Below are 17,049 nucleotides of genomic sequence, written 5' to 3'. Positions count from 1 at the left end.
TACGTTGCACCATCGTTCACCGAGGGGCGTAAGCAAGGTTTGTGATGATGCGGTTTGGGTGCTCCAAATTACTGCAATGCTTTTCAAGGAATAAAAACTTAAGTTCTCATTAATAAAGTAAGCACGGGACTAAGGGGCGAAAAAAGAAGGGCCCTGTTGAACAGAAAGGAAAAACTAAACACTATTCATCCGCTTAAGCAAGGAAAAGGTTCTTCTTATCTTCCGGCTTGTCTACCACGTTAGCGGTTATCGAAGCATCGTTGATTTCGTTAGGGGTCTCGAAGGCAATTGCCAGTGTCTTGCTTTCTCCTATGACTTCTGTGCCATCAACTGCCGAAGCTTTTACTGCCGAAACTTCTAGGGCAAGGTCGGCTGGCTTCTTCTTCGGTTCCCTGACGTGTTTTTCTTCCTTATTATCGCGTGGCGATGACTTGGAAGGGAGATCGATGATTTCCTGTTTTAACCCAAACTTTGCAGCAATCCTCTGAAAGTCGCGATCACAATTGTCTGAGCGTGAGAAACTTCCATAGACTGTGATGTTTGTCCCGTTGCTCCCAGGCATTTTCAGCTTGAGGTATGCGTAGTGCGGTACAGCCATGAACTTGGCATAAGCTGGTCTTCCGAGTATAGCGTGGTACTGTGATTCCCAATTCATGACTTCAAACTCGATATTTTCCTTCCTGAAGTTGTCGGGTTTGCCAAAGACGACGTTCAGGTAAACTTTGCCAAGAGAGTACGCCGGTGAAGTTGGGAGAATCCCATGAAAGAAGGTGTCAGTATCTTCTAGCATTCTCATGGTGATCCCCATACTTTTGATTGTGTCGACGAATATCAGGTTTAGTCGGCTTCCACCATCCATGAAGACTTTGCTCATCTTGAACCCCCCGATTTGCGCCTCGACTACTAAGGCAGCGTGTCCTGGTTTTGGTATGGTCATCGGGTGATCTGCTCGGCGGAACGTAATGTTCTGAAACGACCACTCGACATAATCCGGGATGTTCGCCATGATACTTTCTGCCAGATTGATTTCTCGGGTGAGCTTCTTCATTTCCCTTCTTGAAACACCTGTCCTGTGGATCATGCTCATTTGCCCACGTGGTGGTGGAAACGCCTCATTGGGTTGGTGAGGCTGGACTTGCTGGACCTGGTGCTGCGGTGGAGGTGGTGGTGGTGGTGGTGGCAGCTGTTGCTGCTGCTGGATGAGTTTCTGCATGTCAATGAACTTCCTACAATCTCTGAGCAGGTGGCTTGACTTCGTTTTGTTGTCCTTAGAATCGACGTACGAGTGCAAGTAACAAGGAGCGTTTATCTGTTCGGCGAAGGGTAGCTCGGGAGTCCTCTGTGGTTGTGGTTTGTAGTTGCCGCGGTTTCCAGAGTTGTTCCGATTGCCGTCCTGCCGATCATCTCGTCTGTCGTCGTACCGATCGTCCTGCCGATCAGAGTATCCTGCGGCTACCAGGTTACTATCGTCGTAACTGCGGTTTTTTATTTTCTTGTGGCGATCCCTTCGTCCACCCGAGTCGTGCTTCGGCTGGTCGTCGTCTTCGTCGTCACTGCGCTGTCGTGGCCTTCGTACGCTATCCTCGCCATCGGCCCAGCTGTTGGCGATTTCCATTAACTTGGTTATAGTTTTTGGCTTTTTGCGCCCAAGTTCCTCTATGTAGGTTTCACGTCGGATGCCATCGCTGAAGGCATCGATTGCTCTGTCGATAGAGACATCTTCGGCAACGTTTAAGAGCTTGGTGAATCTCCCGATGTATGCACGCATCGATTCCTTCTGCTTTTGCTGGCAATGCCGTAATTCCTCAATCCCGACGGGCCTTTTGTATGTTGCTTGGAAATTGGCAACGAAAGCGTCTACTAGGTCATCCCATGATTTGATGGAACCCTTCGACATGCCTCTTAGCCAAGCTCGTGCTGAATCCTTCTGGTAAAGCTGCAAGCATTGCATTGCTGCTATCCGATTTCCCTTGTGCAGAATTGCAGTCTACAAGTAGTCGTCTATCCAGGACCTCGGCTCCTGCTGTCCATCGTATTTGGAGGCGTCAGTAGGGGTGGGCTTGAACTTTTTGGGTTGCATCTCCTCGCGGATTTTGTAGCTTAAGCAATCGCCCCCCCTTAACTCGCCGTCGTTCTCCTGGCTTTCATCCGGAGAATCACTGTCATATTCCTCCCTAGCGGCGCGTCGCCGTCTTGCTTTGTCGATTCTACTCTGGGTGATCTCATCTCGAGCATCTCTCGCGCGATGCTTTGAGCCGCTGGCCTCTAATGTGGTTCTTTCCTTCCGCGGGACTAGGTTCTCCTAGTATTGCGAGACTTTCTAGGGCACCCCGATGGGCTTGGGCCATAGAACCTTCAGGGCGCTGATTGATGAGGTACGCTGCGAGATTGGCAGTTGCTCCCGCGACGGTTTTTTGCCGTGGCATGCCCGCATTGTCCATGGTCATGAAGGACTTGGACAGATTCGATGTTATTTCTCTGGCGGCATCTTCCGAAAGTCTGGATAACCTTGATCGGTGCTTGCCTGCTCCTTGAGTGCTTCGAGAGGCGCTTCCTCGCGAGCCCATCCGTCGTTCACTAGATTGGTCTGCAGCGGACAGGCGTCTCTCGAGGGTGGCTTGCTCTTTCGATAGGCGCTGCCGGTTTTTCTCCAATATAGAGCGATAAGCGTTGAGGGTTCAAACCGAGGTCCCTGCGGGGAGCGGTGTGTTGTTAAGCACGGCTGCCTTGGCTGCTGCCCACTCTTCCTCTGCGATGGTGTAATCGCTGTTGTTGTTACTGGTGCTGTTTCCAAAACTCGCTCGTCTGCTGGAGCGGGGGTGTGATCTCCATCTCCCCTGTTCCTTGTGTTTCCTGTGTTATTGGCGGCATAAACCTAATGGTGTGTCATTTTCCGGGTGGAACCTTGGACGATGCTGTCGACACTATCCTCTCCCGATGAATACTGGGCGTTGCAGATGAACGGTGTGTCGCTTGATCCTAGCCCATGCCTGGTGTCGCAGTTCAAGCAGTAGCACGAGGTCATCTCCGAAGATGCGGGATTATCGGATCCAACCGACATCGAAGACGTCGAACGAGGGGTCGATGGCGCGGGCGAGTTTGTTGAGTCCGTCAGACCAGCCGAAAGGTCGACTGATGACGACGTGCCTGGACCTGTCGATCTGGAGGCGAGTGGTTCTAGCAGTCGAAGAACTCGTTCCGAGTTGACGTTGTAGTGGACGCTACCGAAGGTCATCTCCATGTTTCCTTGTAGATCAGAAAAGGTCGAATGAGAAGAGTCGTTGTGCGGGGTGAATTCATAGGAGCCGAATCGAATCGGGCTTCCCAGACTTGGCGATGAGGGCATCGACGAAGCTGCCGACGACATGACTGGTTCTGCCGATGACCGATCTTGTGCCGACAGGGTTTCCACAGACGGCGCCAATTGTCGAGGGTACTCCTCGGCAATGCCCTCCGATTGGGGCTTAGGGTTGATGGAATCTTGTAGGCTGACACGAGACATCGGTTCACAGACAAGCGGGGAGATCAATTTACCCAGGTTCGGGGCCCTCGATGAGGTAAAATCCTTACGTCATGCCTGTCTGATCTTGATTATAAGAACTAGTCATCAACCCGTGCATCAGCACGTGCTAGAACATAAGTTAACGATTGCTGCACATATATCGTATACCTTTAATAACATAATTTATAGTATATGATCGATACTCTGAGAGTTGAAAACATAGGAAAATCACACTACATGGGTTGGATAGATTTGTAACTATCTCATGTTTCGATCTACAATATTTTTCTATCAATGCATGCACTTATCTCCAACTTTTATTGCCAATTGTATTAAAAAATGAGAAATTTTGTTTCATCCATATCATATTCCATTTGTGGCTGTTATGATGTAATTATGGAAGTAAGCCAATTTACTCCCCAAGTGATCCGATCTACAATCAACTACCTTGATTCAAGTACCCAAATTATGTACCTAATTATTTGAAACTAATATGCTATAAGTTGATCTTCCTATATCTGATTCCGTTGGAGGAAAAAATACATACATGATTATTTGAATCAATTAATACATACATAACACTTTAATATTTTCGGACCATATTTATAGATAAGTGTAGCAACATATATGACATCAGATCGGTATATCATGATACTATATTTTAAAGGGATTTCTATTTTCGTGCCATCGGTTCCTTATTTGTGCTCAGTTTTCCCCAGCTCCTTAGTTTTTCCTCAGTTTTCCCCAAGTCCTTGTTTGAAACCCGCACAAGCAGCTCCGACGGCAGGAATCCGTTAAGTTGACCGTTCCGTGCTGACGAGTGGGGTCGTGTTGTTTGTGGGGTCGCGTCGTGTGGGGCTAGTAGGAAAGAACCGTGTGGGACAGGACGAGACCATGTTTGTGTGGCCGTGTGGGGCCGTAGCGTGTGGAGCCGTGTGGGTCGAGACGTGGGCACGAGTGGTTTCTGTCTTTTTCGCCCTGATTAGCAGTTTTCAATGTACCTTTTTCCTCTCTCTCTCTCGCTCGATCTCATTCCTATTTGATAGCCCAAATTGGTAGTAAATCTAGAGCAGCTTCTCCTTCTGTTTTTTAACGCCATTCATTTCTTTATGCCTTCGTTTTTACCCAATCAGGTAGGAAATCTAGGGCACAAATCCAGAGAAAATATAGGATAAGCTTGCATAGAGCAGCCAACATAGCATAGATATATTCACGACAGATCCAACAGTAGTACCGATAGAACCCTACAACATAAGCTACATTTTACATGAATTTAAGCTGCTCTACAGATAGAGCAGTCACATACAGAGAGTGCAGTAGGCATGTTCAACGCCTCCAGGTTGCGCCTGTGACTCGCCTGGAGGTTGCGCAGGTGAATCCCAAATGCTTTGTGTTTGGCCATGAACGCATGCACGTTCACCGTCGTTCCAACTCTAGCGCCGCATCTGCCAATGGATTCAGCATGGTTCACCAGGCAGTTGAAGTCGGTGGCACAGAGCTTCCTGTTGCAGAAGGGGCACTTGTAAATGCCTCGAGCAAAGGGGCCATCGTAATGGCCGGACTGCAGCCTCCTGAGGACGTGACGAGTCTTGGTGTGGAAGGACTCGTCGTCGCTGTCGACGTCGCTGCTCTGCACCTGTCACGTAGCACCAAAGATCGTGCAAAAAACATGTAGTCAGTTGCAACGATGATGGAACAGAGAGTGAACAAAGATCATGCATGATAATATGGGCTCGAAAAAAAGAGGTTGCCTCAGTTATATTGGACACACTTATATCCAGGATTTGAGTCAGCAAACCAAAGATCATGCACAACAAATTTGAACACACCAATTGTTTACTGACCAAACCCTGAATCAATTTGTGCCCAAATATTCATCATCATCGGCACAAATCTTAAACAAAAGCAAATCACAAGCACTAATAACGCAAGATCTAACATAAAAGGATTGAACTAGGAACAGACGCACCCTAATAATGCTAGATCTAACACAAATGGATTGAACTAGGAACAGACGAACCCTAATAACGCTAGATCTAACACAAATGGATTGAAATGGGATAAGAACAAGGGAGCAAAGGGTTACCTCCGGCTCGTCGTCGACGATGCTGGTGTCGTAGGGGTTCTCCGGCGCGACGTACGGCACTGGTTCGTACAGGTCCCAAGCGACGGGGGCCTAGACGGGGGCCTGGACGGTGGCGGCGGCCGATGCGCCGGCGGCTGATGCGCCGACTGCTACGTTGGAAGCAGCGACAGGGGCCTGGACGGGGGCAGCGGCCGATGCGCCGGCGGCTGATGCGCCGACAATGGGCATCTCGTTCTTCTCCATCGCCGGCGGTTTTCTTCGGGGTTTTTTCTTCGGTTGTGGAGAAGATGATGGGACAGGAGAGGCGGTTGCAGTGAGAACGTTCGTCGAGGGAGAGGAAAAGGGCTCTATAAAGACGAAGGTGGCGTGTACCGCAACACGCGTCCGCTATGCACGGCTGCAGCGTGCACCGCGACACGAGTCTAACCCTGGGACGTTTGGTGTACTCAGTTATAACCTCGGGCCTTATACAGAAATTTTATCTGTACTCAGTTTTCCCCTCGAGTACTTAGACTGGCAAGTGCAATATACTTAGTTTTACCCTCAAGTAGCTAGTCAACAGAGAGTCAACAAATGAGATTAACATATCTAACTGAGGCATTTCATGCGCAAAAAAATTCAAAAAAATAAAAACATAGTGGCACCTACTCATGGAGTCTTCCTACGTAACCTGCCACCAAGAAAACCTTAACAAACATATATAAATCAAGTTTTACCACAAATTGCCACTTCTCAGAATCACTAGTGTAGCTATGAAGATGCATGGTTTTCCACTCAAACCCCTTTGCAAAACATCTTCCCCAAAAACATAGTTTGTCTAAATGATGCCATAATTGTCACACTCATGTATATTTGAATTGCAAATAATTTGATGTAGCCCAATATGAGTTATATTGTACAAAACATGCATTTTCATTTTGTAATTCTTTTTGTTTGAATCCCTTAGTCTATTTACTATTTATGTGCCCTTGGATTGTTAGTACTACTCAGTTTTGCCCTCAAGTTCTGTCACAAATGCTCTCAGAAGCCCAAACTTATCCTGATTGGTTGAGCCGTTGTCACACGGATCGACTCCACGAACCGTTGATCAACTGATCTAACGGGCAGTATACCCCTCCCCGTCTCTTCGTGGCCACCCCTCTCTCTCTCTCTTCGTGGTATAATTTCGGTATAAACATGAGGCATACATATTTGCGGATTTCGGTGAATGCATTATTTTCACCCCTCTAACAATTATCAACTATCTTTCGCTTTCCCTTTTCTTTTAGGGGATATAGTTTTGGCATATAGTTTTGGTAATTTGAAACGGCCCAAAAGTGGTATAATTTCGGTATAAACATGAGGCATACATATTTGCGGATTTCGGTGAATGCATTATTGTCACCCCTCTAACAATTATCAACTATCTTTCGCTTTCCTTTTTCTTTTAGGGGATATAGTTTTGGCATATAGTTTCGGTAATTTGAAACGGCACACACTAATATAGTTCGGTGAGCAATGATAAGAATCCCTTGTATAAACATGAGGCATACATAAAGCATTCCAATATAGTTGGTAATTTCGGTGAATGCACACACTAACCATGAAAACAACTACAAGTACATGTAACTGAATAATGAATTTGTAACAAGGTATCCCTTGTAACAACTTCTAGCGCCTGGTGAGCAATGATAAGAATCCGATCGCAATTATACAACAGAAAAAACAACCAGCTATCAGATTAGCTTGCTTCTTCAACTCGATCAGCTGCCTTAACTGCTTGTTCATTTTCTTCAGTTCTCCCTTCACTTCCACCAGTCCTACATTGGGAGCATTAGGCATAATCGGAACGGCTCCTCTCTCCGCCGCATTCTCTACAGCAAGTCCCCCCTCCCAAATTGCGCTCCCCAATAGCGCCAATTGATTCCTGCAATTGAAGCCTCTGAACGTACACATCGATCCACTCGAAATGCCTGCATTTCTTCAGGATCTGAAAACAACAACGGAACCCTAAATCCCAAATTCGATGGAATAGCAAGAAAATCGAGAGAAAACAGAGAAATTGGAGCAAGATCTAACCTTATCCCCCTCTCTATATGGCAAGCTCTCGCATGCAAGGAACTCACGTCCACGGTTGCCATTCTCGTCCGTCTTACAGATCGACCGCTTCAGAGGCTCCTGGCGTGGGCAGTCAGGGCATCTTGTTAAAGGCACGGGTCCATACTGCGGCCATGAAGAACGGGAGGTCGAAGAGAAACTAGACATCACCCGCCTGCCGGAGAAGGGCTGCCGCTGGCGGAGAAGAAGAACAATGGGGCGCGGGGAAAGAAAGGGGAAGCAATGGCACGGGCACGGGCGCAGGGCTGGCTCGGGCTCCCATTTTGCAACGGTCACCTGGGTAAGCTGTGGGTCCGGCGCACTTAACGTGGAGAAGTTGTGGGTCCCGCGATGATCTGGATAAGTGAAGACGTGTCCACTGCGGGGCACCAACAGCGGCCCCACTTGCCAGCACCAACCAACGTCAACTAACGGGATTCCTTCCGTCCGAGCTCCTTCTGCGGGTTTCAGACAAGGTTTTGGGGAAAACTGAGGAAAAACTAAGGAGCTGGGAAAAACTGAGCACAACTAAGGAACCGAGGGCACGAAAATAGAAATCCCTATTTTAAAATGGATCTAGTGATACCAATAAAGTGTATTAAATGTTGCTACATTGTCCAGAAAACTGTTAGCCAAACAATAGAAAAGTTGGAGTTAGGATAAAATCTTGCATTACACCTATTTGTAAATGGAGGGAGTACATTTAAGTCGTACCATTAAGTCGTGTTCGCTCAGATATATTTCCTCTCCCGTGCGCGTTAGTGTAAATAGAACTATATACTATTTCGAAGGTTTGTCTAATATCAAGGCTATAGCCTATAGCATGGTGATTTTTTGTTGCAGTAGATACAGACTCGTTTGATCAGTGGACGAAATTACGATTCCCGCTGACTAAATATTTAATGTAAGTATTTCGATTCAATATTTTTCGAAGATAAAAATTATTATTGTTTGATAATGCAAAACCTTCAATGCTTCTGTTTTCAACATAATATTTCATTATGATTTTCTTTTGTTTCAAAAAATAATAATAGGTAAACTTACAATAATTGCTCTGTCGTTCTCAATGCTGAGCGGCCGGCGGGTGGAAGATCACTCAAATGATACGATTAGAGTTCGAGGCATCGAAGACGGCATGCTTGGTCCACGGAGAGGTTTTCGGCTTTCCTCCACCGGTTCCCCTAAAGTTGCTGGTAGGAGAGTAGACTTAGGAGAGGAGTGTCACCCAAATCACTGTCGTCTTCGACGATGTTGTAAAGCCGATTGACCCTCCTTGTATGATATATGATACACCTTTTCATGGTGTATTATAAAAAAGTAAAACCATCAAGGATTATGTTTCCAACAAAGTAATTTAGTAGCGACTATTTCGTTTTAAAATAACACTCCCTTAGTCATGTCACGTAAAAGATGTAACATCCCAAAAATTTCAAAACAAACAAAATGAATTTCCCAGTTCCAAATTTTGGAACCAACAAAAACTTTTATTAAATTAAGTTTGATACATAGTGATCTTGTTTAATTCTTGTGCTATTGCCATGATTGCTTGTTTAATTAGTATTTGAAATACTCTTAAACCCTAAACCTCACATTCCTTTTTACCATCCAAGTTAAAATAAAATAAAAAGAATTTAAATAAGAAAAAAAGGGCATATGTGCCTATGGCTATTTTTATAAAACTTTACCCTAGACCTTTCCACTCTATTTAGAGGATTGGAAAACCTTCATAAACCTTATCTAGTACTTCTCAAACCAATTCCAAGTTAAAACCAAAGAAAATAAAAAGAAACTAAAAATGCCATAGAGGCATATGAGAGCAAATAGCAAATTTGTGAAATTGAGGATCTTGACCCTCAGAATTGTGGTGAATGGTTGGATCACTCCTATATACCATTTCAACACTCAACAACATCAATTGGGTCAAGCCAAGTCAAATTAAAAATCAAATGCAACATATGCATAGAGGCATATGTGACACATAGCCATATTACCCAATTCTTGACCTATGCACTTATACCTTACCCAAATGGTGTGAAACCATCTCTAAACCTAATCTAACACTATATGAACCCTAACCCATGCCCAAGTAAAGCAAGGGGAGAAAATTACAAGAATAAGAAAAATTGGAATATCACCTCTTATGGGTTTATGGCCATTTTTGCAAATCTTTGAGCTAGACCTTTTGGAATGGTTTCAATGGTTTGGAATTGTTCCTAAACTAATAAGAATCACTTTGGAGTCAAGAAAAACCAAATCAAAAAGAGAGAAATCAAATAGGGAGAAAATCCCATTTTCACTCACATACACATTTAGCCATTTTTGCAAATCTTCACCCAAGGCCACTTTGGCTTGTGCCATTGTTTGTAAAACACTTATATATGAATAACAAACACAAATGCATCAAAGAAACCCAATTCAAATCAAAGGAAAAATCAAATTCAACCTACATGTGATAATGGTCATTTGGCCACATTATAACATCTTCACCACTTTGCACCCCTGGTTTTGATTTTTCCTAAACCAACCTTGACCAACTCTCTCCATGTCATCCAAGACCATGTCAAGGTGAAACATTTTGCTGTTGACCACCAGAGCTAACTTTGACCAGGTTGGCCAGAATAAATGAGGCAAGTTGAGACTATGAAATAAAGAGAAGATCAACCCCAATTTGAAAACTTGCAAATCAACATCAAATTGACCACCACCACCACCATTCTATCTCTATGAATATATGAATGAGATCCACCAAAGGAATTTCCAAAATTTGGCAAAAACTTTCTTGCGGCCGTTTCTACAAACACCTTGCAGGCAGGGAATCAAGTTGTGCCCATGCTGGATTTTTGGTTGGACCAAGTCACACCCTGGCCCTCCTATGCTGCCCTGACACTTCACCTCACCCCTCAGCCTCAATCCAAGCCACTGCACCCCTCTCACCTGGTCACCATGACCCTGGCATGAGCATGCCCGTACTCACCATGTCCACCTCATGCCATCTTCTCTCCTCTCCCATCCAAGCCCATCAACCATGTATCTAAGCTTGCCTGGACCTTGCTGATGCTGACCCTGCCTGCCCTTGACCAAGACGACATCGACATTGACCGGGCCACGCGCGCCCAGACGTGCCCAGCACCTGCCAGGATCGGCATGGACGCGCGCCAGGACGCCTCTGGATGCGCCAGAGCACCGCCATGCGCCATCGACCCTGACCTCCCCCTCGCTCTCCCCAGGCACCAATCGCGTCGCCACGGTCCCGTCTACCTCCCAGACAATGCCATGTGGACGCACTCGCCCTGTAGCCGTCGTCACGGACGACGAACTCCCGCCACCGTACTGCCATGCTGCGAGGAAGAGAACGACGCGACCCTTCCTTCCCCTGCCTCGCCATGACGCCCATTCTACTCCTCTCCTCTCTCTGATCCTCCACCGCACCTATCCCAAACACATCGTCGCCGACAGCCGCCCAATTGCGAGCTGAAGACCCGCAGCACCGCCACCAAGCAAGCCGTCGATTGCGACCACCATCCGAGCCGCCGTCTGCTCCATCAGCTTCCCCGTCCACGACAACGTCGCCGCCGCCCATCGCCGTCGATCACCGGAGCCTGGGAGCACCGCCGACCCCCTACCTCCGCCGCTCCAGCACACTCCTCCCCCCGACGAAGAAGACGCTCCCACACCGTCCGATCATCCCCTAATCGCGCGTACGAGGTTAGCCCATACCGTTTCGGTGTTCCCACTCGCTGACGCCTGGGCCCTACCTCGTCAGATGGCCCGCTGCGTTTAAAACGTTAGCTGGGCCGGCCCATTCTCTCCCCCGCTGTGCAGCCCACTTAATCTTCCCGCCAGCCCACAGTTTGAATTCAAACTTTCAGAATAGATAATAATTGCAAACTGGTGCTGTATTCAACTTTGAATAACTCCCAATCTACTTGGCCATTTTTAGTGAATTTAATATGGTTGGAAAGCCTGTGAAATTATCTATCCAATGCCACTGGATTCAAACTTAGATCTGTTATAGAATTAATAAGGGAAAATAAACAAGAGAGGGACTTTTCTGCCTTAGAATAATTATTAAAAATCAACCCTTTTGAATTTTGAGGTGATTCCACCTCTCATAATTCACATTTCACAAACTCTAATTGTTTATGTAAAAATAGGATATAGGTACTGTGTATGATCATGGGCTAGAAGCAAAATTTTGACTATGTAGTCAATAACTAGCCCATGTAAACCTTTTCGAAAATAGTTTTTAAATTGTATGAGGTATAGCATCTCATTTAAATAATTATTCCAAGTGATTCAATGTGAGGTAATGACCTTAGTCTTCATGACCCCATAGGTTTCTTCTTGAGAATATTAAATCACCTCAATAGTAGTTTTTAACTTAGTTACAACTATGTGTTAAATCATATGAGAGGTATTCCTCTCATTTAAATCTTGTTCTCAAGTAATTCAACATGAGGTAGTGGCCATGGTCTATATAATCTCATATTGAGTTATTTGGTGACATTAAATCACTACCATGTTAGTATTAAATTGCATGAGGTATGGAACCTCATTTAAATCATTTTCTCAAATGATAAGTATGAAGAGGTTGACTTTGGTCAACCTAGGTCATATAATATTCATAAGAGAAATTAAATCTTAATAAGATAATGAGAGGAAATTATTTCTCTAAGTAATTAAAAGTAACACCTAAGTTAGTATGAGAGGAAATTATTTTTCTTAAATAAGAAAAACATATCCACCAACTTAATAGTAATGTGTGATGCTAGTTTAAGTCGTGTGAATCATGTGTGTGCATAGTTTAGTAAATAAGTTTGGTATGATGATTGTGTACCCCGTATTCGTATTTTAGACGCTAGTACCAAGGAGTATCAAGAGGAGGAGGACGTCTACTTCCAAGGAGAAGAAGACCACTTTGACCAATTCCCCAACCAAGGCAAGATAATACTCTTGCAAAGTGCAAAGCTCACCATGAGCAAGGCATTACCCCATTTACTTTAGGCTTATGATCCTATTTCCCAGTTTTACTTTACAAGCTTTATTTACTTTTGTTTTATCAAAGTACTTTTTGATTTATGATTCACTTGATTCGTCTTGGATTAGTACAAGAGTATCAATGTTAGCCTAGAAGCAAACAAATTATTAGCACCCCTCATACTTAGATGCTAGTGCTAAATTAAAGATGACTACTCTAGTTGGGAACTTGTGAAGTGAAATGACTTTGAAAACCTTGGAATGATGAGTCATTCTATTGAAAGATTTTGAAGGTGAATATGACTTGGTGAATTTTACCAAAACTGATGGTTGGGTTCGGATGCGATACCATTCCAATTTTACAAGTACCCCCACAATACCTGAATCTGGGTAAGGCTTAGCTGGAAATTTATGTGTCTTAGCATGGGTTCCCTCTGAACAAGCTTCATAGGGGTGATGACCCACAAGTATAGGGGATCGCGGCAGTCTTCGAGGGTATTATAACCCAAATTTATTGATTCGACACAAGGGGAGGCAAAGAATACTTATAAGCCTTAACAACTGAGTTGTCAATTCAGCTGCACCTGGAAAAGCACTAGCAACAGGGGTGATGTGAAAGTAGCAGTAATATGAGAGCAGTAGTAACAGTAACACAGCAGCAGTAATAGCAATATGAGAGCAATGGCACGAGAGAATAGTGGATACTACTTCCAATGACATGTAGAACAAGTATATTATGATGAGAGATGGACCGGGGTTCCCAGCGATCTACACTAGTGGTAACTCTCCAATAACAAGTGTTGGGTGAACAAATTACAGTTGGGCAATTGACAGGAATCAAAGCATTAAGATAGAACATCAGGCTTATTAATTATGTAGGCATGTTTTCCGTATATAGTCGTACGTGCTCGCAATGAGAAACTTGCACAACATCTTTTGTCCTACCAGCCGGTGGCAGCCGGGCCTCAAGGGAAACTACTGGATATTAAGGTACTCCTTTTAATAGAGTACCGGAGCAAAGCATTAACACACCGTGAAAACATGTGATCCTCACATCACTACCATCCCCTCCGGTTGTCCCGATTTCTGTCACTTCGGGGCCATTGGTTCCGGACAGTGACATGTGCATACAACTTGTAGATACAATCTAAGCAACAATATAGAGCTCAAATCTAAGATCATGCCACTCGGGCCCTAGTGACAAGCATTAAGCATAACAAGATTGCAGCAACAATAACTTCACAAACTTTATAGATAGACTAATCATAATGTATCATCCATCGGATCCCAACAAACACAACACCGATTACATCAGATGAATCTCAATCATGTAAGGCAGCTCATGAGACCATTGTATTGAAGTACATGGGGGAGAGTATACCGACATAGCTACTGCTAGAACCCGTAGTCCATGGGGGAACTACTCACGAAGCATGATGGAGGCGATGGCGTTGATGGAGATGGCTTCCGGGGGCACTTCCCCGTCCCGGCAGGGTGCCGGAACAGAGACTTCTGTCCCCCGAATTGGAGTTTCGCGATGGCGGCGGCGCCTCAGTAACTTTTCTGGAGTTTCGTCAATTGGTGATGCATTTTTAGGTCGAAAGGGATTATATAGGCGAAGAGGCGGCGCAGGGGGGCACCTGGGGGCGCCACACCCTAGGCCGGCGCGGCCTAGGCCTGGCCCGCGCCGCCATGTGGTGTGGTGGCCCCCTGGCCCCTCTCCGACTCTTCTTCGGTGTTCTAGAGCCTTCCGGAGAAAATAGGAGGTTTGGCGTTGATTTCGTCCAATTCCGAGAATATTGCCCGAACAGCCTTTCTGGAACCAAAAACAGTAGAAAACAGGAACTGGCACTGTGGCATCTTGTTAATAGGTTAGTTCCGGAAAATGCATGAAATCATCATAAAGTGCAAGCAAAACATGTAAGTATTGTCATAAAACGAGCATGGAACATCAGAAATTATGGATACGTCGGGGACGTATCAGCATCCCCAAGCTTAGTTCCTGCTCGTCCCGAGCAGGTAAACGATAAAAAGAATAATTTCTGTAGTGACATGCTACTTACATAACCTTGATCATACTATTACAAAGCATATGAAATGAATGAAGTGACTCAAGGCAATGATCTATAGTTGCTAAAAAATAGATAACATATAGCAAAACTTTTCATGGAGAGTACTTTCAAGACAAGCATCAATAGTCTTGTACAAGAGTTAACTCATAAAGCAATAAATTCAAAGTAAAGGCATCGAAGCAACACAAAGGAAGATATAAGTTTCAGCGGTTGCTTTCAACTTTCAACATGCATATCTCATGGATAATTGTCAACACAAAGTAATATGATGAATGCAAATATGCAAGTATGTAAGAATCAATGCACAATTAACACAAGTGTTTGCTTCTAAGATGGAAGGAAGTAGGTAAACTGACTCAACATAAAGTAAAAGAATGGTCCTTCAAAGAGGAAAGCATCGATTGCTATATTTGTGCTAGAGCTTTGGTTTTGAAAACATATAGAGAGCATAAAAGTAGAGTTTTGAGAGGTGTTTGTTGTTGTCAACGAATGGTAATGGGTACACTAACTACCTCGCCAACCGGACTTTCAAGAGCGGCTCCCATGAATTATTATTTTTGTGTGGCACTCCTTCCAACCTTTCTTTCACAAACCATGGCTAACCGAATCCTCGGGTGCCTGCCAACAATCTCATACCATGAAGGAGTGCCTTTTTATTTTAGTTTTATTATGATGATGACACTCCCCCCAACCTTTGCTTACACAAGCCATGGCTAACCGAATCCTTCGGGTGCCTTCCAACAATCACATACCATGGAGGAGTGTCTATTTGAGTTAATTAATTCGGGACTGGGAATCCCATTGCCAGCTCTTTTTGCAAAATTATTGGATAAGCGGATGTGCCACTAGTCCATATGAGAGTCCGTCAAAAGTAAATGACAAGGTTGAAAGCTAAACACCACATACTTCCTCATGAGCTATAAAACATAAACACAAATTGAGAAGCATTTTGAATTATTTAAAGGTAGCACTCAAGCAATTTACTTTGGAATGGCAGGAAATACCACATAGTAGGTAGGTATGGTGGACACAATTGGCATAGTGGTTGGCTCAAGGATTTTGGATGCATGAGAAGTATTCCCTCTCGATACAAGGCTTAAGCTAGCAAGGTTGTTTGAAGCAAACACAAGTATGAACCGGTATAGCAAAACTTACATAAGAACATATTGCAAGCATTATAATACTCTACACTGTCTTCCTTGTTGCTCAAACACTTTTATCAGAAAATATCTAGACCTTAAGAGATATCAATTATGCAAACCAATTTTAACAAGCTTTACGGTAGTTCTCCACTAATAGGTTTAAACTACATGCAAAAACTTATGATCTACTTGAGAGCTCAAAACAATTGCCAAGTGTCAAATTATCCACAACATATGAGGCATTTTCTTTTCCCAACCAAATAACCAATAAGTATTGTAGCTTCCAACTTTTATCATTGAACATTAAAAGTAAAACGAAGAACAAGTGTTCATATGAAAAAGCGGAGTGTGTATCTCTCCCAAACAAGGATTGCTAGGATCCGATCTTATTCAAACAAAACAAAAATAAAACATACAGACGCTCCAAGTGAAACACATATGATGTGACTGAATAAAAATATAGTTTCAGGGGAGGAACCTGATAAGTTGATGAAGAAGGGGATGCCTTGGGCATCCCCAAGCTTAGACGCTTGAGTCTTCTTGAAATATGCAGGGATGAACCATCGGGGCATCCCCAAGCTTAGACTTTTCACTCTTCTTGATCATATATCATCCTCCTCTCTTGACCCTTGAAAACTTCCTTCACAACAAACTTCTCATAAACTTCATTAGAGGGGTTAGTACTCAAAAAAATTGAATCCACCTTGGTCCTGTAGTGGCACATTGCAAGAACTCAATAAAACATTAGCTACAGCCCTCTACGTCTAGAAAACCTCGCTTAAAGTCCACAAGAGACAATGCAAAAAAAACAGAGACAGAATCTGCCAAAACAGAACAGCCAGTAAAGACGAATTTTAATAAAATACTTCCGTTGCTCAAATCAGAAAACTTAAAACTAATGAAAGTTGCGTACATATCTGAGGATCACTCACGTAAATTGGCATAATTTTCTGAGTTACCTACAGAGAATTTTGCCCAGATTCGTGACAGCAAAGAAATCTGTTTCTGCGCAGAAATCCAAATCTAGTATCGACCTTCGATTAGAGGCTTCACTTGGCACAACAAAACACAAAACTAAGATAAGGAGAGGTTGCTACAGTAGTAAACAACTTCCAAGACACAAATATAAAACAAAGTACTGTAGCAAAATAACACATGGGTTATCTCCCAAGAAGTTGCTTTCTTTATAGCCAT

The sequence above is a fragment of the Lolium perenne genome, chromosome 3, assembly GCF_019359855.2.
Source record: "Lolium perenne isolate Kyuss_39 chromosome 3, Kyuss_2.0, whole genome shotgun sequence".
NCBI lineage: Eukaryota > Viridiplantae > Streptophyta > Magnoliopsida > Poales > Poaceae > Lolium > Lolium perenne.
Note: the sequence above shows the minus strand (reverse complement) of the source record.